The sequence below is a fragment of the Protopterus annectens genome, chromosome 16.part0 (assembly GCF_019279795.1).
Source record: "Protopterus annectens isolate FY-2018-M chromosome 16.part0, PAN1.0, whole genome shotgun sequence".
Lineage (NCBI taxonomy): Eukaryota > Metazoa > Chordata > Ceratodontiformes > Protopteridae > Protopterus > Protopterus annectens.
In genome coordinates this window covers 176,718,673-176,744,973 of record NC_056750.1, presented here as the reverse complement: position 1 = coordinate 176,744,973, position 26,301 = coordinate 176,718,673, and positions in this window count along the sequence as shown.

Below are 26,301 nucleotides of genomic sequence, written 5' to 3'. Positions count from 1 at the left end.
ATCTGAAAGTTCGACTGCAGAATCCTACACTAAGGCACTGTACGAGCACATCCACTCATGCATGAATTGTGCCATCCCAAATAGAACCGAGATGCTCTCCTCCAAAAAAAGGAAGCCAATCTGGTGGTACCCTGCTATAAACAAACTATAGAACAGAAGCAAGAAACTGTTGCAGAAAAGAGGAAAATTCCAGGATGCAAAAAACTCCCTCACCAGCCTCAGTAAGAAACTGAGATCCATCATAAAATCCTCAAAAGCTAGTTATGAAAATAAAATTGCCAAAGATTCCAAAGACAACCACAAGACATTCTATAGTTATGTCAAGAATCTAAATGTCAATGCTCAGATCTGCTCTGAGCTACAACAGAATGGCATTAAATATACTGATCCCAAGGATATTGCCAATATCCTGGCAGGTCAATTTAGTGCCAACTTCACCCCCTCTCACCCTTTAAAGGGCCCATCTCAATACCAAAAGATTGCCAATATTCGGTAATCACTTTCACACAGGTAGAAACCGCACTCTCCAAAGCTAAGAATACAGCATCCATGGTACCAGATGACATCCCAGGCTGTGTACTACATGAACTAAAAAATGAACTGGCACCTCACCTAAGTGCCATGTTTAATCATTGCCTCACCTCAGGCTTCGTGCCCACTGAGTGGTGCACAGCTACAGTTATCCCACTCCACAAGGGGGGATCCACCTTGGATCCCAGGAACTACCGTCCCATCAGTCTGACAAGCCTGATTTGCAAGGTCATGGAACGCATTATCATGGAACTTATAAACAAAGACATTGGCAACATTCAAACACTGGACCCCACACAGTTTGGGTTTATGAGGGGCTGATCTTGTCTCCTGAACCTGATTGACTTCTTCGAATCAGCCGCCAGAGCAAGCTACAATTTGGACTGCAATCTTACCTAGTGTTGGCTATCTGGACCTCACCAAGGCCTTCGACACCACCCCCCACTCTGGAATCATCGATAAACTTACTAAGCTGGGCATAAATCCCTACATCACTTGATGCATTGCCAACTGGCTTACTGACAGAACCCAGAATGTAAAAGTAGCCGACTCCAAATCCAGCTCCAGACAAGTGACAAGTGGAGTACCTCAGGATTCAGTCCTGGGGCCACTCTTGTTTGGCATCTACTTCTCTGAACTACAGGCCAACACTAAAGGACTCTGGCTAACAAAGTTCACAGATGACTGCAAACTGGGAGCCATTATTGAATCCCCAAATGATGTGGATATTCTACAAAAGGGCCTTACAGAAACAGATGCCTGGTACCAGAGCTATGGGCTCAAGCTTAATGCCAAGAAATGTATAGTTATCCCCTTTGGAAAAAAACATGTACCCATGAATTACCACATAGGTGGCAGTACACTAAACATCGAAAGTGTTATGAGAGACTTAGGGACACAGGTGGACAGTGGTCTCAATTTTGATAACCACGTCTCCACAACTGTCAGGAAATCCTTCTATGTGGCACACCTCATCACTAAGGGCTTTTCATCCAGAAAAATGGAGGTCATTGTCCCGCTGTACTCATCCCTCATTAGACCCATTATAGAGGTATAATGCCCCATTTGGTATGTACCTCACAAGACATCTGCAACAGCTGGAAAGGCCACATAAATACCTCATTAAAAAAATCACAGGCCTAAAGCAGATGCCATATACTGACCGTCAGAAAAAACTCCAGCTATACTCTGTGGCATATCGTCTACTCAGAGACGATCTCTGCTTAACATACAAGGCCATGTCAAACCCTGAGCTGTTGGACATGCTCCACTTAAAGAAATCCCAATCCCTCAGAGCCACATGCTCCAGGGATCTAAACCTTGTCATCACAATGAACAAAACATGCTGGAGGGATAGGTTCCTGTCCCAGAGACTCCCCATACTCTGGAATAGACTGCCCATACATGTCAAGCAGAGCGCCTCCCTGGCCCTCTTCAAAAGGAACTTTGATGATTGGATGGGAAATAGGAAATTCATTAAATCCAAAAAAGTGCCCAAAAACGAAGCGTGAAGAAGACCTCAGTTTGTAAATTTATTAAATCCACAATAAAACGGATACGGACCAAGTTAAAAGCACACACAAAACACCATGGATGCCTTAAACATCCAACCATGCGTTTTCGTCTTTTTTACATAGACTTCATCAGATGACCAGAATACTCAAGGAAATCCAGTATTTATGTAAAAGCAATTAAATGAATAGCCTGTGGGGAGTTAATTGCCACTTTTAAAAATGTCAGTAATTCCACAGCTTAAATCTTATTTAGTCATTTAAAATGTTAACCATTAAAATTCCTTGTTTGTTGCCACTTAAACAACTAGAAAAATAACATTAATATATTTATTGATTCACTTAAAATTGTCTAATAAAATGATAAAATAGTAAATATATCAAAAACCCAAAAAATAATGTTTAAAATTAATTATAAAATGCTTATAAGGTGCTTGTAAAATGCAGAGAATCCATATAACAGTGGGAAACCTATGCCATCTGGTGGCTATTATTAGTGTTGCACTTCATGTTCCTTCAAAGTTTAGCAGACCTTAATTTTAATAATGGTAAAATGGAAATATAATCATTCAAGCCAGGGGGGGTTTCCAGCTTCCAAGGTTACTTGCCACCATAACTATCTGAAGTCTATCTTGTCTTCCCAAGGCCCCCCCCCGATGTCATTTTTAATTTGTTCTAATACCATAAACCCAAATTTGGATTCAGAACATGCCTTGGTGTGTTTAAAAAGGGCATTAGTTTCTTTCCCCACTGATATTTCATAAGTATGTTCATAGATCCTTCTTTTAAACATCCTCTCCGTCTTTCCAACTTAGAAGGAGCCACATGTTTTACAGACAGCCAAATAAATTATTCCCCTGGTTTCACAATTGTAATGGTCAGAACTATTAATCCATTTATTTCTACATTCCAAGTAATACTTTTCTGTGTTCAAAATGTCTGTACATTGAGTACAATGGCCACATTTATATGAACCTACCCTACTTCTATTGAGACTACCTTTATGTTTATTTTCGAAAATAGTTCTGATACATTGCGAATTCTTATAAATCACCTTTTGTGGAATGTTAGATAGAGTCTCTATGTCTGAAAGGGAAACAAATCTCTCACATTCCCTTAAAAAATTTTTAACATTATTGTTTAAAACATTATATTCTAATATTAAAGCCTGTTGAAATTCATCCCCATAGTTTTCTTTATTATTTTTAAACTCATTATTATAATCCTTACATTTTTGTATGGGTTTAAATTTACTATTTCTTCCATTTACTACTTCTTCCCTTATTTGGGGGTAGCCTCTCTCTAAAAACATAATTTCCAGTAACTCACATTCCATAAAAAAATCATTTTCAGAGCTAGTTATGCGACTACCCCTTACAAATTGCCCCTTGACAACATTCTTCTTACAATGCATGGGGTGTGCACTCTCAAAATGTAAAAATGAATTACAAAAAGTTGATTTTCTAAATATTTTAGTTTCAAACTTTGTCCCCATCTTATATACTTCTATGTCCAAATAATGCAAACTGGTATCAGAGATGTTATACGTAAACCTTAAAAAATTAGTTATGTTACACATATACAACATGAATTCCTCAAATTTTTCTTTTCCCGCTGTCCAAAAAATAACTATTAATCCAATAAAACGATCGTGTCAGCACACAGGTTGGAAGTCCATAAAACGTTTATTGTATAAATTCCACAAGCGCTTTCACCCTAACTCAATTGTAGGGCTTTTTCAAGTGTAAAAACAGTGTAACTGTTCAATCAGCCATCTTTAAATAACTTAATTTAAAAAAAGGCGCCAAAATCAGTCTGACCTAAATTTAAAGTAACCACGCACATTTTTACAACTGCCAAGTTTAAAAACACAAATAAATTCACTTTGTTTAATAAACATTAATAAACTTGATAAAACTTTGAATCAAAGTAGTATAAAATAACTCAAAATAACAGTTCTATCTAAAAAAGAAGAGGAAAAGGATGTCAAAAATTAAAAATACTTTAAAATTATGTTAAACAATACAATCAAAATGTTACTTTAATAATTGTTTCAGTGGTTGTTTTAAGTAATTATTTTGATAAATCTTCTGCTTTTTTAATCAAATAAGGCTTAATAGAAATATGCTCATTTAGTCCCAGGGCGTGGGTGGCATTCAATCTAATTTGCCAATAGGTCTCCCTACAGCATAGCCAATTCTCCCAATCTCCCCCTTTAGGGTCTTGTTCAAGAATCCCAAAACAAAAGCCAGTGTGTTTAGGCTCAATTTGTAAATGTTTACTTAATGCATTACTAATATTCCCTTTTTTATGTTATATAAATGTTCATAAATTCGTTTGTTCAATGCTCTCTCTGACTTCCCTATGTAGAAACTAGGACAGTCTCTACACAGGGCTAAGTACACAATACCCTTAGTATGACAGTTACCCTTCTTTAAGCAAGTCCTACTGTTGCCATCATTTTTTAAGGTGATGGGTACTTCATCCAAAATGTATCTACAATACCCACAGCTACCACACCTACTAGTTCCCTTGTCCAAAGTAGTTGTACGTCTATAATTGTTACTTTTGAACACCCTTTTCAGATTTGTTCCTGTTTTATAAACAAAGCTAGGATGATCACCTACTTTGTGTACTAAGTCCTTATTGTGCTTTAACATCTTCCAATTTCTCTGAATGAGGTCCTTAACTTCCCTTGTAATGTTACTGTGTTGAAGAACCATAGTTCTTTTAAAAGCTTGTTCACTATCCACTTCATGACCTTTTACAGTTTCCAATGGTTTCCCCAAAATAGGAGAATATCTAGTTGCACAACCATTTATAATTTCTTCCGACACTTCCTTTATTAACCTATCAGGGTAACCCTTGAACTAAACAAATCAGAAATAAAATCAATTTCTGATGTCATCCTGGCCGCTCTGACCATTTGGCCCTTGACTATACTCCTTTTTTGTTTCTAGGGGTGGTCACTGTTGTAGGGGAGGTAGGAATTACTGAAAGTATTTTTGCTATAAATTCTTGATTTCAGTCCCCCATTAGTTTTATCTAACCTCACATCTAAATAATCAATTCCACCCTGGTCAAAATTAAAAGTAAATTTTAAGAATCCAGTGGTGGAATTTAAATACTCAACAAACTCCACAACAGTGTTCGCTGGTCCTTCCCAAATAATAACAAATCGTCCAAGAAGCATCGGTATAATTTGATGTTATTGTTGTAAAAATCTGAAAGAAACAAATGCTGCAACTCCCATTGTAAAAGGACAAGGTTGGCATAGATGGGGGCACAAGCTGCCCCCCATAGCTACGCTTCTAACCTGCTTGAAAGTTTCCCCCTCAAAATACACAAAATTGTTTTCCAACACAATTCTCATTAGCTCTATCAACAGGTCAATATCAAAGCTCAAGGTAGACTTACTGTCCTTCAAAAGTAGCCAAAAGTAATCTAAACCCTCATCAGTTGGAATGCAGGTGAATAGGTCAACCACATCAATGGTTAAAAATACACCTCACCTTCATAAGACTGCAGTGTCAAACCATGTAAAAAATCCCAAGAATCCTTCAACATATGCTCATATTGATCAGGGATGTGTTTAAGTGTATGGTCCAAAAAAGATGCAATAGCATATGTCTTAGACCCTTTCACTGACACAATTGGCCTATATGGAGGGGCAGTTGTACTTTTATGGATCTTTGGAATTCCAAAGAAAGTCGCTAGTCTTGGTTTCTTAATGGTCAACATAATACCAATCTTTTCATCAGTCTACCTTCCATGATGAATTCTTCTATGGCTAGATCTATTTTCCTGTAAGAGATGTTGATCTCATTCATAGAAAGTGGAATGTAGCCATCAGCGTCCCCCAGGATGTTCAAAACTTTACTAGAGTAATCAAAAGTGTTGACCAAGACCATACCGCCCCCCCCTTATCGGGTTTCATAATTCGAATCCCACTGTCGTTGAGTAAGTCCTCCAAGATGTGTTTTTCCCTTGTGGTCAAATTAGTCTTAAACAAAAACTTTTTCTTAATTTTTTTATCTACACTCAGTTTGTATAAATCTGATGCACATGTCTCTTCAAACACCTGTAAAGCTGGGAGGAGAGGAGGGTTGAATTTACTAGCCTTTCTAAAGCTAGTTGTATCATAGCCATTGGTCTGCTCAAACATTAATGCAAAATGTAATTTTCTAGTGTACAGTTATAACTCTATGAGAGTATCACAAACATCAAATCTAACTATTGGAACAAATTTAAAACCTTTTTCAAAAAGGTGAAAGTGTTCTTCATTAATCTCAATTCCACTTAGGTTAAAAATTTTAAAACCATTGTAGGAATAAGTCACTTTGTCAGAATCAATAACTATTTCCCTATTTACTTTATTGTCCAAGTTAATCATTACACTTTTCCTTTCTTTTTTGTTTTCACTTGGTTCCTTCCTCTTCCCTTTCCCCCAGAAAAATCCTGTTCATTCCACTCTCTTTCTTCCCCTCCCTCAGCCATGTCAGTAGTAACTACCACATCTTTGTCAGCATCCACAGTGGTGGGGTTAGGTGTGGAAATATTAATCACTGGGGTGGTTGGATTGTGGTGCAAAACGTCCACAGTAATTTGTCTATTATTGACAAATGTTTCACCTATTTTAGATTGTTCAGCTGTGTTAGATTTGGTCAAGTCCCTTACAACTGTAGGATCAGATTGTTTGTATGAACTGTTCCTATAAATTCTCCCCTTGAACACACAAGCCCTATTTTCACTGTATTGTTTCAAATCCCTTTCTAATTTTCTTTTTTTCTCTCATACATTTCTTCACATTTTCGTTCAATCCTGTAAAAACTGTTATCATAACTTTCTTTATTAAATTCAAATAACAAATCCTTTCTGATGGCTTCATCCAATTTCTTTGCTTCCTTTAACATCATATCCACCTTCATTTTAGCAAATTTTACCATCAGCTTTAAAATTTTAAAACCACATTCATCAAACACACTATTAAATATGAGGACAAGACACTAATACAGAACGAAAAATTAGTAAATATTTGGTTAATGGATTTAATACTGAAAAACAATTTTATAAATTTTAATGGGGAATTTTATCAACAGACACAGGGGGTAGCAATGGGAGCTGCTTGTGCCCCTACTTATGCTAATTTGGTCCTAGTAAAATGGGAGGAGAAATACATATTAAATACTGAATTTAAAACCTGCTGGACACTATATCGTAGGTTCTTGGACTATATAGTTAATTTTTGGACAGCGGAAAAAGAAAAAATTGAGGAATTCATGTTGTATATGTGTAACACAACTAATTTTTTTAAGGTTTACATATAAAATCTCTGATACCAGTTTGCAATATTTGGACATAGAAGTATATAAGATGGGGACAAAGTTTGAAACTAAAATATTTAGAAAATCAACTTTTTGTAATTCATTTCTACATTTTGAGAGTGCACACCCCATGCATTGTAAGAAGAATATTGTCAAGGGGCAATTTGTAAGGGGTAGTCACATAACTAGTTCTGAAAATTATTTTTTATGGAATGTGAGTTACTGGAAATTATGTTTTTAGAGAGAGGCTACCCCAAATAAGGGAAGAAGTAGTAAATGGAAGAAATAGTAAATTTAAACCCATAGAAAAATGTAAGGATTATAATAATGAGTTTAAAAATAATAAAGAAAACAATGGGGATGAATTTCAACAGGCTTTAATATTAGAATATAATGTTTTAAACAATAATGTTAAAAAATTTTTAAGGGAATGGGAGAGATTTCTTTCCCTTTCAGACATAGAGAATCTATCTAACATTCCACAAAAGGTGATTTATAAGAATTCGCAATGTATCAGAACTATTTTGGTAAATAAACATAAAGGTAGTCTCAACAGAAGTAGGGTAGGTACATATAAATGTGGCCATTGTACTCAATGTAGATACATTTTGAACACAGAGAAGTATTACCTGGAATGTAGAAATAAATGGATTAATAGTTCTGACCATTGCAATTGTGAAACCAGAGGAATAATTTATTTGGCTATCTGTAAAACATGTGGGTCTTTCTATGTTGGAAAGACAGCGAGGATGTTATAAAGAAGGATCTATGAACATACTTATGAAATATCAGTAGGGAAGGAAATTAATGCCCTTTTTAAACACACCAAGGTATGTTCTGAACCCAAATTTGGGTTTATGGTATTAGAACAAATTAAAAATGACATCAGGGGGGCCCTTGGGAAGACAAGATAGAATTTAGAGAGTTATGTTGACAAGTAACCTTGGAAGCTGGAAACCCCCCTGGCTTGAATGATTATATTTCCATTTTACCATTATTAAAATTAAGGTATGCTAAACTTTGAAGGAACATGAAGTGCTACACTAATAATAGCCACCAGATGGCATAGGTTTCCCACTGTTATATGGATTCTCTGCATTTTACAAGCACCTTATAAGCATTTTATAATTAATTTTAAACATTATTTATTGGGTTTTTGATATATTTACTATTTTATCATTTTATTAGACAATTTTAAGTGAATCAATAAATATATTAATGTTATTTTTATAGTTGTTTAAGTGGCAACAAACAAGGAATTTTAATGGTTAACATTTTAAATGACTAAATAAGATTTAAGCTGTGGAATCGTTGGCATTTTTTAAAAGTGGCAATTAACTCCCCATAGGCTATTCATTTAACTGCTTTTATGTAAATACTGGATTTCCTTGAGTATTCTGGTCATCTGATGAAGTCTACATAAAAAAGACGAAAACGCATGGTTGGATGTTTAAGGCGTTCATGGTGTTTTGTGTGTGCTTTTAACTTGGTCCGTATCCATTTTATTGTGGATTTAATAAATTTTTGCAAACTGAGGTCTTCTCCACGCTTTGTTTTTGAGCACTTGTTTGGATTTAATGGTTGGTTTGTGCAGTTTTCCACTACTTTGGTTTATTTGTGGTTAAATAGGAAATTCATCCTGGGGATCATGTCAGTCGCCCTGCTAGACACGGGTCCAGAGAAGTAAATATTGTGGGAAGAAATATCCAGGGAATTGTTATGGCTAGGCTTGTATAGGCCCTAGGGCCAATAGCCTAGTACCAACCTATGAACCTATGAACTATGAACATAGTTGAATGAAACACTGCTCTTCTGTTGCTTTTTCTGTAGAACACACACAATCTGACTGCTGATGCACGGTTGCTATGGGTTTTGGGACTTACTTTTATTGCTTTTTACTCCATTTATAGTGGCTCACTATTGAACGAATCAATAAGACTGTAGTATACTGGAATTAACTGGAGACAATTGAAATGAGACTGGAATGAAAATCTTTATCTGTTAATTACCCAAACGTGTGCTGAACAGGTTCCAGTCTTTCTTTTATGGGCAAAGTCTTTTGCACTTTTCAGAATAAATTCTGCAAACACTGTAGTTAATTTAATAAGGCTTTATTAAATGTTCACAGTATCCGAATACTGCCTTTATCAACAGCACTGATAAACACTAACAGTCTGTAGAAATGCTGGAATTCTGGTTAGTAAATATATCCAAAGTTTCTGCACACATATTCTGATTCTGCTGAATAATATAAACTCAGACAAAATTTACTTGACCTGTCATCTATACTCAGGCTTGAGTGTCTGTATTGTAGATACCCTTTTGCATAAAAGTCCAAAAGCTAACTCATCTTCTAAAATGCTGGATATTTAATCTGTATGTCAGTCCAAACTAATTGACTTTACTAACTGTATCTGCCATATTTCCTAATAATTCTAAAATCCTGTAATGTTTTTCACACCCCTTTAGCCTTGGTTGCCTTAGTTTCCAAGCCTTGTCTTGCATGTGCCTCTTTATCTAGCATTCCATTGCTATGTACATATTTCCTTAAGAAAAGAACATTTTGTAAACCTTAATTCTGAACATCTTATGTTTAGCCAGCAATATTGTATCTTTCCCTTTTGAAAGGAACACTCTGTATTTCTCTAAAACTGAATGCACACATGTAAACACAAAGTCTGACTCTATATTCAGGCCTATTATTCTACCTTACTGTACTATAGTGAATTCACTAAGAATACCCTCAAACTAATACGCATACAGACTGTAGAACACCTCAAATGAAAAAGACAGATCTGAAAGATACAATCTAAACAAATATGGGCCAAGGACAGAGCCCTGTGGGACACCCTGACTGCAAACAAGAATTTCACCTGTACAGTTACTGTATGATTCTTGCCGTGTACTATTTGTAATCCATGCAGCTATCCATCCTACCAAGAGTACATCAATACCTAGTTGTTCCAACGTATTGCTCCATGTTTTGTGTATGACCCTGTCAAATGCTGAAGTTAAATCTATATAAATTACATCACAACACATTTTTTTATTCATAATGTATTATGCTGTTATAGAACATTATGTTACAATTGGCAATACATCTGTTTTCAACATATGCATACTGATATATGATTTCATTTCCCAACCTTTCCAGTTCCGACAATAACTTATCCAGTATTACCTATTCTATTATTTTTCCACAACATGAAAGTAGACTTAAGGGTCTGTGACTCTTAGTTTGTCTCCCCTTTCCCTTGAGAACAGACTTAATAAATGCATGCTGCCAGTCTTAAGGGATCTCCCCATATTTATACAATCTAGTAAATAATAGAAATAATGGTACTATAAGTTCTTGCGAAAGTGTTCTCATGTCATTATTATTAATTTCATCTCCTACCTGTGCTTTGTTTTCATCCAGTTTGCATAGTTCTTTTTTCAATATAATCTAATCTGATTTCAGTATCTGAAGTTACCTGGATGTCACTAGCACAACTTATCACCCCTTTTGTGGAGCCAAACTGTTTTACATTAAGATTTTGTAACTTTATCTGTAATATGTTGTCTCAGAGAATAAATTTTAGAATCTGCATAAAGTTTATCAATTTGTATGTCTTCTTTCCTTCCACATTATATATATATATATATATATATATATATATATATATATATATATATATATATATGGATTCCATGCACTAGATCAAAGGTTCACTACTTCGAAATAGTCTGTGGAGTCTATGGAATGCACACTGCAGCGAAAGTGCACTTAATCAAAAGTGCACTTACGCGAAGTTCAGTGCAACGAATGGGCATTGTACTGAACTTCCGTGCAGTACTTATGGACCTTAGGGTTAGGGCACAGGTCATGGTAAGGGGATAGCATGTAGGGCTATCCCCTTGCCATGACCCATGCACTAACCCTAAGGTCTGTGATGACTGCAGCACAGTGAAGGACATAGCAATGTCCTCCACTATGGTGCGATAGTCACGAACCTTAGGGTTAGGGCATGGGTTAGGATAAGGGGATAGTCTTACTATCTATCCCCTTACCCTAACCCATGCCCTAACCCTAAGGTCCATGAGTATCGCACCATAGTGGAGGACATAGCTTGTTTTTTTATGTCCTCCACTGTGCTGCGGTACTTTTGGTGAAGTGCACTTCCGTGGAAGTTCATTCACTTTCGTTAAAGTGAACTTTCGCATAAGTGAGGCTTCCTATTACAAGTTCGAAGTTGTGAGCTTTCGTTCTTGTAATAGGAATCCATATATATATATATATATATATATATATATATATATATATATATATATATATATATATATATATATATATATATATATATATATATATATACACACACACACACACACACACACACACACACATGTATATATATATATATATATATATATATATATATATATATATATATATGTATGTATGCATGTATATAGGGGTCTACTTTGAAACGTCGACTTACCAAAATGTCAATGTTCAAAACAGCGAGACCAAAACATTGAAACTTCATAAAGCCAAACTCCCAGAACATCACAGTTTAACTCCTGTAAAATCACCACTGGACCACCAATATCTTTAATATGAACAGAAGCAATCTAAACCCACAAATGTGGGGGACTTTGCCCCCTAACCCCCATGTGGTAGGCTGTGTCACCCACAGCCCTGCTAACTAAATATACCAACTCCAAGACCGAACTATAGTGGAGAACTTCGCCCCCTACCCCCCCCCATGTGGTAGGCTGTGCCACCCACAGCCCCGATAACTAAATATATCAACTCCAAGATTGAACTACAGTGGAGAACAGGGCAAAGATCACCATGGTGTCCCACTGGTGATTTTCCTGGAGTTAAATTGCGACTTTCCGGTAGTTTGGCTTTATGAAGTTTCAACATTGTGGCCTCACTGTTTTGAATGTTGAAGCTTTGGTAAGTCAGTTTTTCAAAGGGGACCCATATATATATATATATATATATATATATATATATATATATATATATATATATATAAAAATGTTTTCCTATTATGCTCAATATCTTTATATAAATGTTCTTCAAAATTTTATTGATCTTGTCTCACACTATGCTTAATTTATGTGTCAAGCCTGTTTATTTCAGTTTTCAAAGCTTTAGTTTGATCTATTTTACATTTCTTATATTTTTGTCTCTCACCTTAATCAAGTATCTTGTTTTATGAAAATACATCTTCCTGACATTGTGTGCCTAGATCCTGATGTTAAACATTTTTTTTGATATTTTGCATTCAAACACTTTCTCTTTCGAAAATGTCCACATTATATATGCCAAGTGTGATAGTGCACAAATTCAGACAAGAGGGAGAAAGTGAGGAGAATGTTATACTCACCTTCCTTGATTGAGTCTGGCTGTGATGATAAAACTCTGGCAATTTTATTTTTAGTTTGATATTCTGAGCATTAACCAGTTATCAAAGTGACAAACTTGTGAAACTTGAATAGCCTGTTTCTTCTAATAGTTTTTATAGGGTCATAAGTTTATAGATGAATTGTGCTGATCGGGACCTGTCTGGTAAAGCAAGGCCAGTATAAGGCTTGGAATAAGCATCCACATTTGTCCTTTTTAAACTTTTTAATTTTTTTTTCAAGTTTTTATCTTCTGGTATTTAGGCCCTGCATTTGAGCAAGTTTCTGCTTGTTTGTGTGTCATGCAGCACTGTGCACTGCTGTGCAGTTGTGCACCAAAGCTGGACAGTAAAATTCAACAAATTTTCCCTAAATCCCAGGCAGAAATCTCCATTGACTGAATTCCTCCATGATCAATTCTGAATAGCCACTCCTAGTGACAACAGTCTTCAACCTAGCATTTTGGACAGTTGGACTACCCTTGTTTCTCTTGCCAGCCTTGTTGACTTGGGTCTCTTGAGACAGTGTAACAATTTCCTCATGTACACAGACAGCCCTCTACTAATAACACACTCTAGTACAGAATGAGAGAGATGCATTTACACCAAGAATCTAGACTCCATGCTCTCTCTCACTCAAAACAGTAACAAGGAGAAAGGTGTCAACTCACCCACCACTACATATGCTCATAGTACCACAACTCATACACATACCACTACTCATATACATAGTATGCATCAAACACATAAATCTACATACCCAGAGGTTCTCTCAAAACACCAGTGACCTGCAAAACATGTCTGCTACAACTAACATAGTCCCCACAGTACCCATGACACATAGTGACACCAGTGTCTCACCCACCAAGCTAGTAACGTGTAACAGTCAAAAACAAATTTTCTTGTCATTGGAGACTCAATAGTGAGACACACGGATGTCCCACTCACCAGCTTGGACAAGGAGAAAGTCACGGTCAGCTGCCTGTCCGGTGCCAGGATTGATCAGATCATGCATGCATTCAGGTCTCTCAGCAACAAGTACATTATGACACTGTCATATTTCATGTTGGTGTGAATGACCTGAGACATACCTCACTGGACTATATGAAGAGAGACATGGTTGAGCTCTCGAGTATGTGTCCCAGGCAGGTATGTCCCTAGCCTTGAACACTATACTACCCTGACTTAGAATGATGCCACAGTATAAACAAAAAATGATTGATTTCAATAATTGGCTCAGTTTTTGGTGTCATTCAAAGGGAATCTAGTTCCTATCAGCCTGGGAAGTCATGATTGACAAACCTCACTGCTTGCCAGAGACAGTTTGCACCTGGCACCTCTAGGTTTTTGACTGCTGGCAAAGGCTCTTGCCTCTCCCATAGTGCCTTTTTTAGGCAAGGTCAAAAGTTCCTTGACTTAGTAATTCAAATGCCCTGGAAGAAATTATCCATATCCCAACAGGGGGAGCAAACATTCTGGATCTGGTCTTCACCAACATGTCAAACAGATGCAGTATAGCAAATGTCAGACCCTCATTAGTTAAAACTGACCAAAAATCAGTCACCTTTGAGCTGGCACTAACACCAGAACTCACAAAGGGTGAAATCAGAATAAAAAACATCACCAAGTCCTAGGTAAAGGTATAAATGCATTCAAAGCCCCACTCCAAGCTGTGAATGGTAACTATGCTGAAGCTTACACTAAAGCCCTGTACAATAACGTACATAAGTGTATAAACTCAGCCATGCCAGAAAGAATCACAGCCAGAGGCCCAAGTAAAAACAAGCTGCCATGGTGGACATCCAGCATCAACAAACTTTACAATAAATGCAAAATGTTGCTGTCCAAGAAAACAAAGGTAAGGCCCCAATGACGGAAAAGTACCCTCCTCAGCCTAAACAGGCAAATAAGACAACTTGTCAAATCCTCCAAGGGCTCCTTTGAGAAAAACATAGCAAGTACAGCCAAGGATAACCATAAGGCCTTTTGCAGCTATGTATATAACCTAAAGGGTGGGACCCAAGCATGTACAGAACTAGTGGCCAATGATATCACACACTGACTCCACAGATATAGCAAACCTACTAGTGAATAGGTTTGGCAAAATATTCACTCCCTTATCCCCTCCTAACGTACAGCAAACATTTTCCCAACCCCCCACACACACACATACACACTCACACATCTGAAGAGCAGATCCTCAAAGCCTTGTCCAAGCCAAAAAAAAAGCACAGCATCTATGTGACCAGATGACATCCCATGCTGTCTTCTAAACAGGCTAAAACATGAACTAGCATCACCACTAAGTACCCTTTTCAATCATAACCTAACCACAGGCTTTGTCCTGCGGAATGGAGAACAGCAACAGATATTCCCCTCCACAAAGGTAGCCTAGCAATAGACCTGGGGAATTACAGATGCATAAGCCTGACCAGCCACATTTGTAAGGCCATGGAACGTATCATTATGGACCTCATAAATAAAGGTATAGGTGACCTCCAAACCCTGGATCCTACCCAATTAGGCTTCGTGAAGGGCAGATCCTGCATGTTAAAATGTGGTAGATTTCACTGAAAATGTGAACAAGGCCACTGACAAGGGCAAATCTGTGCACACAGCATACCTCAACCTGACAAAGGCTTTTGACACAATCCCACATTCAGGCATTACAGATAAACTTAGCAAACTGAATATAAATCCCTTTGTTGTAAGATGGGTTGCCAACTGGCTCACAAACCAGACACACACTATCAAAGTAGGTGACTCCACATCAACCAACAGACCTATTACCAGTGGGGTGCCACTACTGCTTGGTATATGCTTCCCAGACGTTCAGGGCAAAACTAAGGGGCTGTAGCTGACCAAGTTTGCAGACAACTGCAAACTAGGTGCAATCACTGAATCCCCAAATTATGTCAGTATACTCCAGGAGGGTCTCATGCAGACCAATCACTGGTGTATTAGTCACAGGCTCAAAATGTATGCAAAGAAATGCATCATCATTCCCTTTGGCACAAACAATGTCCCCTCACACTATCAACTCAACAACAATACCCTAAGTACCCATAAAGTGGTGAGGGACTTGGGATCACAAGTTGACTGTGACCTTAACTTCAACCACCATGTGTCTAATGTAGTAAGGAAAGTTTTGTACTTAGCACACTTGATTAGTAAAGCCATCACCTTGAAAGCAAAAGAAGATATAAACCCCTATACTCAGCACTTATCCAGCCTATGATTGAGTATAACGCCTCGTTTAGCATGTACAGTACTAAGCACCTGCAGCAATTAGAGAGACCTCAGAGGTTTCTAACAAAGAAGATCAAGGGGCTCCAGCATGTGCCTTAAACAGACTGACTAAAGTCCCTGTCACTATACTTCGTATCTTATAGACTTCTTAGTCGAGACTTATGCCTGGTCTATAGAGCAATCCAAGACCCAAACCTAATAAACTTGCTGCATATCCATAAATCAAACTAGACTAGGGCTACCCATTCCAGGGACATAAATATGGTATGTGACTTAAATAGGACATGCTGGAGAGACAGATTTATCTCCCAGTAACTGCTGCATCTTTGGAACAGGCTAACAATTCATGTGAAACAGAGCACCTATATGACAGTGTTCAAGAGAACCCTGGATGAGTGGATGGGGCACCGTAAATTCTTACCAAGGATAGAGTCTATGACCCTCCTGGACATGGACAATCATCACTAAATGAAATCTTGGGTATTGACTAGCATTTCTATGGTATTACATTGGGATGAAACTGCTAGGCTTAAAATGACCTCTGGGTCAATAGCCTAATAATCTGTTATGATCCTATAAATATTATGCTAACTGCCCTGAGGGCCATTTTAAACCTTGCCAATAACCCATGGTCAGAATCAAACCCTGTATCTTGTGTCTTTGAGGTAAGGACCTTAACCATTATGACAACCCCACCTCCCTAATGCCAACCCCACCTCTCTTTATTCATGCATTATGTGATGGTTGTAAAATACCAAATGTTATTAGCTTTGAACACAGTGAAAGATGACTGAATTATTTCTGTAACTGACTGATTTCTGTGCTTGAATGACTTCTGTATGCAGTTGGCTTCCATATTCATTTGAGTCCAAGAACTTATTTATTTCTGTATTTTATGCCTGTGCCCTGGATTATACTGAAAAGACCACATAATCCTTCCTAGTTAGAAATGATTAGAAAAATATAAAATAATTAAATATTGTTTATTTTAAGAAAGCAAATGAATCATCCTGTAGCAGACTGCTACATATTGTTTTGTCTCTCTGTGCTAGATTATTTTACCTACATTTCTGTCTAGTAAAACGGCAAAAGAAAAGAGAAAAGAATGCAGTAAAGTAGTAAATCAGTAAAGCACAACTAAGGCCAAATGGGGCATTACTTATACTTCATAAGGTGATTTCAGGAGGAGCGGATTAACAGAAATTTATATATTCTTCATATTACAATGCAAAGATAGACAATATTGAATAGATTCAGGAATACATATGGTCTGCCTAGATTCAAAGAAAAATAATACAGTTGTCATTAGTTTATGACATTCATATGAAATACTGAATGCTGTGCAGTACATTATAAATACAGTAATCAAAATAGCACATGCTGTGATCACATGTATAATTTGCCTTGGATGTACTACCCTTACTACTATAGAACTAGAACAGCATTATTGCTCCAGAAACAAAAGTATGTTGTGTTAATGCTGTATGAACAGCATTATTGCTCCAGAAACAAAAGTATGTTGGGTTAATGCTGCATAACTGTGTCATGTCACTGCAGTATTAATCTGTTTTGTTACGGCTTCCAGACTGTACTGAATTACTGCTGGTGAGTGTGTCATGTTACTGCCATATTAGTATAACAGTTTACTACAGTATCAGGACATCATGTTATGGTAATATTACCATCAGTAGGAAAGATCTGTTTGCAGTTCAGGCAAAGATCAGCTGTCCTCCAATACTGCTTAGCATTATCAGGGCCTTTCATGAAGGCATGAAGGGGACCATTATGTATGATGGATCCACATCTGAACCTTTCGAGATTCTCAGTGCTGTTTACTGGCTCCAACATTGTTTGGTATCTTCTTTTCAGTTCTGTTGAAATTTGATTTTGGAACTTCTACACAGGATATCTTTCTCCAAACCACAACGGAAGGCAAACTCTTCCAACTGTTGAGACTTAGATCAAAGACCATGATGCTTTGGATGCATCTAAGGGAGTTCCTGTTCACTGATAATGCAGCTATTGTGGCTCACACTCAGCAAGAGCTTCAGTCACTCATGACTCACTGTGCAGATGAATGTATGGAATTTGGCCTCACGACTGGTTTAACGAAGACCCAGGTGATGGACCAAAATGTGGGCAATGAGGCATTAACCATGGTGAATGACTATAAGCTGGAGGCTGTCCATGAGTTCATGCACCTAGGCTCTACAATCTCTGACAACTTGTTGCTTGATAGTGAGATCAACAAGCACATTGGAAAAGCTGTCACAATGTTTTCCAGGCTGACAAAGTGAGCCTGGGCTAATGATAAGCTCACTGTGTACACCAAGGTCAGGTTTGCACTGCCTGTGTTTTGAGCACATTACTGTATGCCAGTAAAACATGGACTGTTTGCTCTAAACAGGAGCAGCAGCTCAATGTATTCCATATGCGCTGCTTTAGGTGCATGCTTGATACCTCATGGCAGGAAAAGATCCCTAACAGCAAAGTGTTTGAGAGGACGGGCACCACCTCCATGTTCACCCTCCAGAAACAGAGATGTATGCATTGGTTGTATCATGTCTTGTGCATGATTAATGGGCGAATACCAAAAGACCTCCTTTTTGGAGAGCTGGAGTCTGGAAAGAGACCGAAATGGTGACCCAAATTGCTCTACAAGGACATGTGCAAGCATGATCTCAGTGCTTTCTCCATCAGCATGAACACCTGCTATTCTCTCACCTCAGACAAGATTTCTGAAAACAGTAAGAGAAGGAAGGTGTCACTATGTATGAAACCACCTTGGCAAGGAGAGTAGAGGATAAGCGAGCCCTCAGGAGGATCTGTGACTGTGATACCAGACAGACATCTGCCTACTGCTGCACAGAGTGTGGAAAGGACTGCCACTCCCAGATTGGATTGCACAGCCACAGTAGATGCTGCTCAAATCACTCAATAGAGGTGCAAACCCATGATCCTTTGGGATTGGAGTATGCCTACATATAATGGATCTATGGATGTGTCATGTTAACTGCAGTAATAATGTCTAATCTTACTGCTGTATGAGCATGCTGTGTTACTGTAGTGCCAGAGTAATGATACTGTTGCATAGTATGTCATGCAGTTGAGTCATTCTAGTTCTGTTAGAATGTGTCATGTTACTTTGAGTCATTCTAGTTCTGTTAGAATGTGTCATGTTACTTCAAGTTACTGATATATGGGTGTGTCAGGATTCTTCCCTATATATTTTTTTCTGCATTAATATATCATGCTATTGTTGTGAACATATGATTTTGTCATTTATACTATAGTATGAGTGTTTCATGTGCCATGTAACCGCAGTATGAGAAACTCTTTATGCTGTTGTAGGAGTGTGTCATGTTACTGCTGCACATCTACCTTGTGTTACTGTTATATGACTTTGTCCTAATACTGTCGCATTAATATGTAATGCTATTCCAGTTAAGACCATATCACTTTTCTGCTGAAGGAGTGTGTCATGCTATTACCAGTGAGCATTATGTTTTGCTGTAATGTCATTGTATCACATTATAGCAGTATGGACATGTCATTTTTTCTGGAGTATTAGAGTGTCATGTTACTGCATTGTGAGGATTTCATTTTACAGTAGTGTTTATACATCATGATATTGCAACATAAGCTGTGATATCTCAAGGTACATGTGTTATAATATTGCAGTAAAAATATGCCATGTTAGCACAGTATGATTATAGCATGTTACTGAAGTATAAACATATTATTTTGCAGTATTAGAGTGTGTATTACTGCAATATAAGTATGTCATGTTAATGAAGTATGATTGTATTAGGGGATCTGAAAGGAAATGGCATGTTTCTTTTCACTGAGTCACAACACATTACCACTAAAACATCTCTCCATATTGCTACCATAATATAATTTGAGAGATAAAAATTACATAATATTAAATATCAATTGCTTTCGGAGGGGGCTGTGCTCCCATGATGGACCTACCCCCACATCTGTATGGATACTACTTCCATAGTCACACAAACTGGTAGAAAAAGTAAGCAATAATGCCCGACAGGGTGTGTGTTAATGTATAATTAATGCCCACCCAGGGGTGTTGTGAGGCCTGACACCACAGGCACACTAAGTGCTGAGTATAAGGTAAGGGTTATTCCTCCACTCTCAAAAGTCACTGAATATCTTTCCTTTTTATGTAAACAAAAGCAACTTACTTAAATTAGGGCTGTATTTAAAAAGTCTCTGATATTTTAATTAGAGCAGCATTTAAAAACTCTGATTTTTTTTCCTTACTTGCTGTCTACATGACAGCACTCACTAAGTGTTTTACTGGCTTACAAAACCAGTAAAACACTTCAGCTTTTTCGTTTTTTGTAACAGTACAAGGAGTAGATAAAACTCCATGGACTATAAAGACTTACGATTGGGTATCACCAATCATTGCCCATTATCATGTGTTCTCAACATGGATGCCAAGATTCACCTCTTAAGCTTCACTCTCGATATTCATTTTTTGACATCCATGTCTCAAACACATGGTTATGGTTGCAAATCCAATCATAACGCTCTATGTTAAGTACATTCAGCTAATTTTCTTTACTGTCTTTATATATGCTGTAAGTAGATTTTCTTGCACAAAGTCATGTATATAAACTTCATAACTCTTAAAATGGTTTGTACTTGGCTTTTTCTTTGATACTCTGAACATACATAGGCATACAGCTGTATTACTGTAATGCACAGATATCACCTGCTCCTGTGTAAATGTCTTTGAAACTTTTCCTACTGGTCCTCCACTTTAAATGAACACTGCCTAGCCAGGCATTCCTGGTAAAAATAAATGAATACATAAATAAACATATAAACAAAATAATAGCTACAGATACAGATAAACCATCTCTGCTTTTAGTATGTTGATGATGTCATATAATAAGATTAAATCACATTTACATCTCTTGTTGAACCGACCATTTGTCCAATGTGCATTATTACTAACTTGTATGTCACTGTTCATCTTTAAAACACTATCTTGAAATTAATAGCAAGAAAGGAAAGGTTAATCTATGATGTTCGTATCATATGCTTCAAACAATAAATTATTAATGTTAATGTTAATGGAAACCCAGCTATTGAATAGTTTAAAGATACTTTTAGAAATAGAGTTAAGTCATTCTTAATCACAGCAGCACTTAGGCAAGCTAATTATATTTTTGGTCTTCTTTGACTGAATTTGTTATATTTTTTCCAATAAAACAGTAGCTGAGATTGCTTAGAAGCAAAGACATGTATTTCTCACTAAATGAATACTTAGTGATAATTTGCTGAAACTGTATAAAAGGCTGTTTTTCTTACATTTCACATTGAGCTGAATTGAGATGTGTAGTAAAGGTAACTTCTGTAGGAGCCTTGGCATACTGGACAGCAAAGATTCCCCCAAGTATTACGTCAGCATCTTGTATGTAGAAAGGAACAGTTTGACTTTGCAAATAGCAGCTTGTGAGCATAGCTCCATACACACATTCACAGCTGTGATGGATGAAGAGAAGGAGGGTTAGGCGTCGCATTTGACAAGATACAGAACATACTGTCAAACAAAGCATGTGTGCACACACTTGGTCAGTTTCCCTGATACAGTCGGAAGGAGTACAATATCACAGCAAGTAGGTAACTCCTCTTCAACCACAAATCGCGTATGTTTTACGTGCCTGTTGTTATACAGGTGTATGAATGTACAGATGCAGTAGCAGGTAAAAGGGAAGTTCACATGTGAGCTGTGATTTTAGGACTGGAATGCACTCGTAAGTGTACAAGCAATTTTATAGTCATGGGTTCTGGCATATCTGCTTAGTATTTTCTTCATTAGCAGAGAAGAAACTGGCACCAAACAGTTCAATTCCCAGAGCTACGACTGAAATAGATATTAACAGAACATATGGTAAGCTATCTGTAACTTGTTGACTTACTTCCCAGAACATCAGCAATATAGAGAGGTGGCTTTAAAAGCTTTGTTTTTTTAAATTTTTTTAAGAATTTAAAGAAACCAGCATTGCTGACACACTGCAAAACTTTTAATAATAGTAATTTGTATCATTACTGTTATTATTATTGTAGTTGTTATTCTTTTTATTTTATTAACAGATGAACCTCGGTGCACAACATGAAATGTCTGCTTCTGTTGTGCCCCAGAAGGATACACTACAATGTCTTTTAGGGAGAGAAGTCAATGTTGTGGTTTAATGAAGATGCTATTATTCTTTTTTTAATAGTTGCTACCTTACGTGAAAAGAGACACTGTATAAGTATTATTCAGATAAATTATTTCAACTAAGAGTAAACAATCTATAAGGTTCATTTCAGAAAATGGATTGGTTTTAAATGTTTACCATCACACCCGTGCTTTATGTAACAGACAGCGACACACTTTTATTAAGTTAATAATCCTGAGATCTTTGTGTCACTGCTTCACAAAAGGCATCCAGCTGGTATAATCTAGATTTTCTTTGAAAACAATCTGCATCTCACCGTAAAATGGCAAAAAGACTTAATCTGCTTTTCCTGTTATTAGAGTACAATGAGTTGTGATAGGGCTAAGACACAGATGACCAAACATGATCAACACCACCTATTGCTAGGTGCCATTAATCAAGACTAGAGCTGAGGCACAGACTGTTGTGATACAGTCAGTATTGTCACTTACTAGTATGCCATGTATCATGTTTGGGATTATGGCACAAGTTCCCATCATGTGATCAACAGCATTAGTTAATGAATCATTGCTGAAATAATGGCTCAAGTTAACATGACGTAGTCAACATCATCACTTATCAATTTGAACAAATCATGGTTGGGACCTTGGCACAAATTGCCACGACATGATTGATGGCATTAGTAAACAGTATCATGGTTAGGACTACAGCACAAGTTACCATGATATGATCACTATTATTAGTTGAGAGCACATGTAAATCATGACCAGGGATGGTAGTTATTAGTTCACATGAATTACAAATGGGGCAAAAATACAGGCTGCTTTGACACAGTCAGCATCATCACTTACTATCAAGCCATAAATCATGGTTACAATTGGGGAACAGGCTTCCCCTACATCATCAGTTTCATCAGTTAATAACATAATGAAAAACATAACTGCGAGTAGGATACAAACTGAACTTACATAAATATTTTCCTCAGTTAATAAAATCCCAAAAATCATTGTTGAGACTGGGCAATAGACAGCCCTTACATGACTGGTCTCCTCAGTTTTTAACAACCCACAAGTCATGTCTACAGCTAGGGTACAGACTGCAATGGAATAATCTGTTTCATTAGATAGTAACATCCAACATCCCATTTGGAACGGGGGTTACAGACTAATGTTACATAATCAGTTATATCAATCATGGCATGAGCTTGGGTCCACACTGCCCTTACACAATTGGTTACATCAGTTATTAACTTCCCATAAATCATAGCATGTGTTTATGGGATTACACTGCCACTACATAATTGGTTACATCAGTTACTAAGCAAACAATAATGCCCAACAGGGTGTGTGTTATTGGGGAAATAACACACTCCTTGGGTATTCCAGTGCTGCAGGTGGAGGGCCTCTACACCCATGGAAGGGCATTTTTTTCATAAAAACACACAGCATGGAGGATATTATTGTGCTTAGAGAATGGGCTGTCTGTAAAATTGTTGTGTTTTACATACTTATTTATTTTTTTGACTATATTATTTTTTATATATATTTTTGATGTAAAATAGCTCCTCCACCTAATGTTTCAAACTTTTTGCAGTATATGTTAATGGTGTTGGAGGAAGCATTTTGCATCCAAAATATACCACTTTAAAAAATATACAGGTATTTCCTTATTTTTTGGTCCCTTACTCCTAAATTGTTTGGTTTGTTGCCAGTCATCAGAGACTGAAGTCACAAAATAATGAGATACATTTGAGTTTTAGACTTTTATGTCCATCAGTAAATTCATACTAACACAAATCTTTTTATTTAAGCAAGTCTGTAATATTATAAGAGCAATAATTAAAATCTGAGCCTTTGCTCCTCCTTTATTTTAAGCTTTATCAAGACTTCTTCAGCTGAAAGGTCTAGAAGTATGCAAACCTCTTTTCTGCTAATGCTGCCAGTGGTCAATCTCACTCACTCATTCACAGACACACACACACACACACACACACACACACACACACACACACACACACACACACACACACACACACACACACACACACACACACACACACACACACACACACACACACACACACACACACACACACACACACACACACACACACACATATATATGTCCCCCTGCTTCAGAAAATGCATGCTAAAACAAATCCTGTTATTCAAGTAACTGTCTAATTTACTCAAACCTCTTAACTGCTGCTGCGAGGGGATTGCTCAATCACTCTCAGCCTCCACTGTCTCGCTCTCACATGCACACACACACACACACACACACACACACACACACACACACACACACACACACACACACACACACACACACACACACACACACACACACACACACACACACACACACACACACACACACACACACACACACACACACACACACACACACATATATGTCCCCCTGCTTCAGAAAATGCATGCTAAAACAAATCCTGTTATTCAAGTAACTGTCTAATTTTATAAGCGCAATCTTTAAAATATGTTCTCATTTTGAGCCTTTGTTTCCCTTTATTTTAGGCTTTGACCGGATATGTTGAGCTAAGAGGTTGAGAAGTACTCAAACCTCTTAACTGCTACTGCTGCGAGGGGATTGCTCAATCACTCTCAGCCTTCACTGTCTCGCTCTCACATGCACACACATACACACACACACACACACACACACACACACACACACACACACACACACACACACACACACACACACACACACACACACATACACACACACTCACATACACCCACACACACAGTCTCTTCTGCCTTTATACATGCATTCCCTCACACACTCAGACAGTAACATAAACATTTATACACACATACACTTTTTTCTGTTTGAATTATTTTTTTACACCAGCTAAGCAGCAAATGCGCTGCTTAGCGAGTGTAAAATAATAGCTCGAGCGATCTCTGTCTCACTCAAATGGGTCTACCTGAAAACACCGACACGCAAAAACACTGACAATGGGATAACCGACACCACAAAACTGAAAGTTCAAAAACACGAAACTTCACATGCCCGACAAACCACAATCCCGACAATCAACAAAACAAAACAAATACCTTTTCCATAAAACACACACACAACACAAGCACACCAAAAGCCTTACAAACCTACACTAAACCTTACATACACAACTATCTATGCACTAACCTTAACCCAAACCCTAACCCTAAGGTCCGTCACTATCGCACACTCACCTAACCCACGCCCTAACCCTAACTCACTTAACCCGCCCCTAACCCTAAAGTCTGTCACTATCGCACACTTACCTTACCCGCACCCTGAACCTAACGTCCGTCACTATTACACACTTACCTTAACATGTCGGTGTTCTCAGCGTCGGGATTTTCAATCGTCTGTCATCTCCATTGTCAATCTTCCGGTGTCGGTTATCTTGTTGTCGGCGTTGTCAGCATTTGGTGTTTTCAGGTAGACCCACTCAAATACATGCAAACATTCTCACACACAGACATAAACACTTTTTTTATTTTTTTATTTTACACTTGCTAAACAGCAAAAGCACTGCTTAGTGAGTGTAAAATAATGGCGGCTGTTAGTTTTTTATAGTCCAAGCTCCATGGCAGTTTGATATGCTGCCATGAAGTGGCAGACTTGTTTTTCAGACAGCATTATTTATCTATTAACACAAGGTTTTTATAGTCTAACCTCCATGGCATTTTGATATGCTGACATGAAGTGGCAGACTCATTTTTCAGATGGCATTATTTATATATTAATACCCGAAACAGATGCCTGGTGCCAGAGCCATGGGCTCAAGCTAAATGCCAAAAATGTATATTTGTCCCCTTTGGGAAAAAACATGTACCTGTGGACTACCACATAGGTGGCAGTACACTAAACACAGAAAGTGTGATAAGAGACCTAGACACAGGTGGACAGTGGTCTCACCTTTGATAACCACATAGCCACAACAGTCAGAAAATCCTTCTACGTGGCACACCTCATCACTAAGGGCTTTTCATCCAGAAAAAAAGATGTCATTGTTCCTCAGTACTCATCCTTCATTACACCCATTATAGAATACAATGCCCCATCTGGTATGTACCTCACA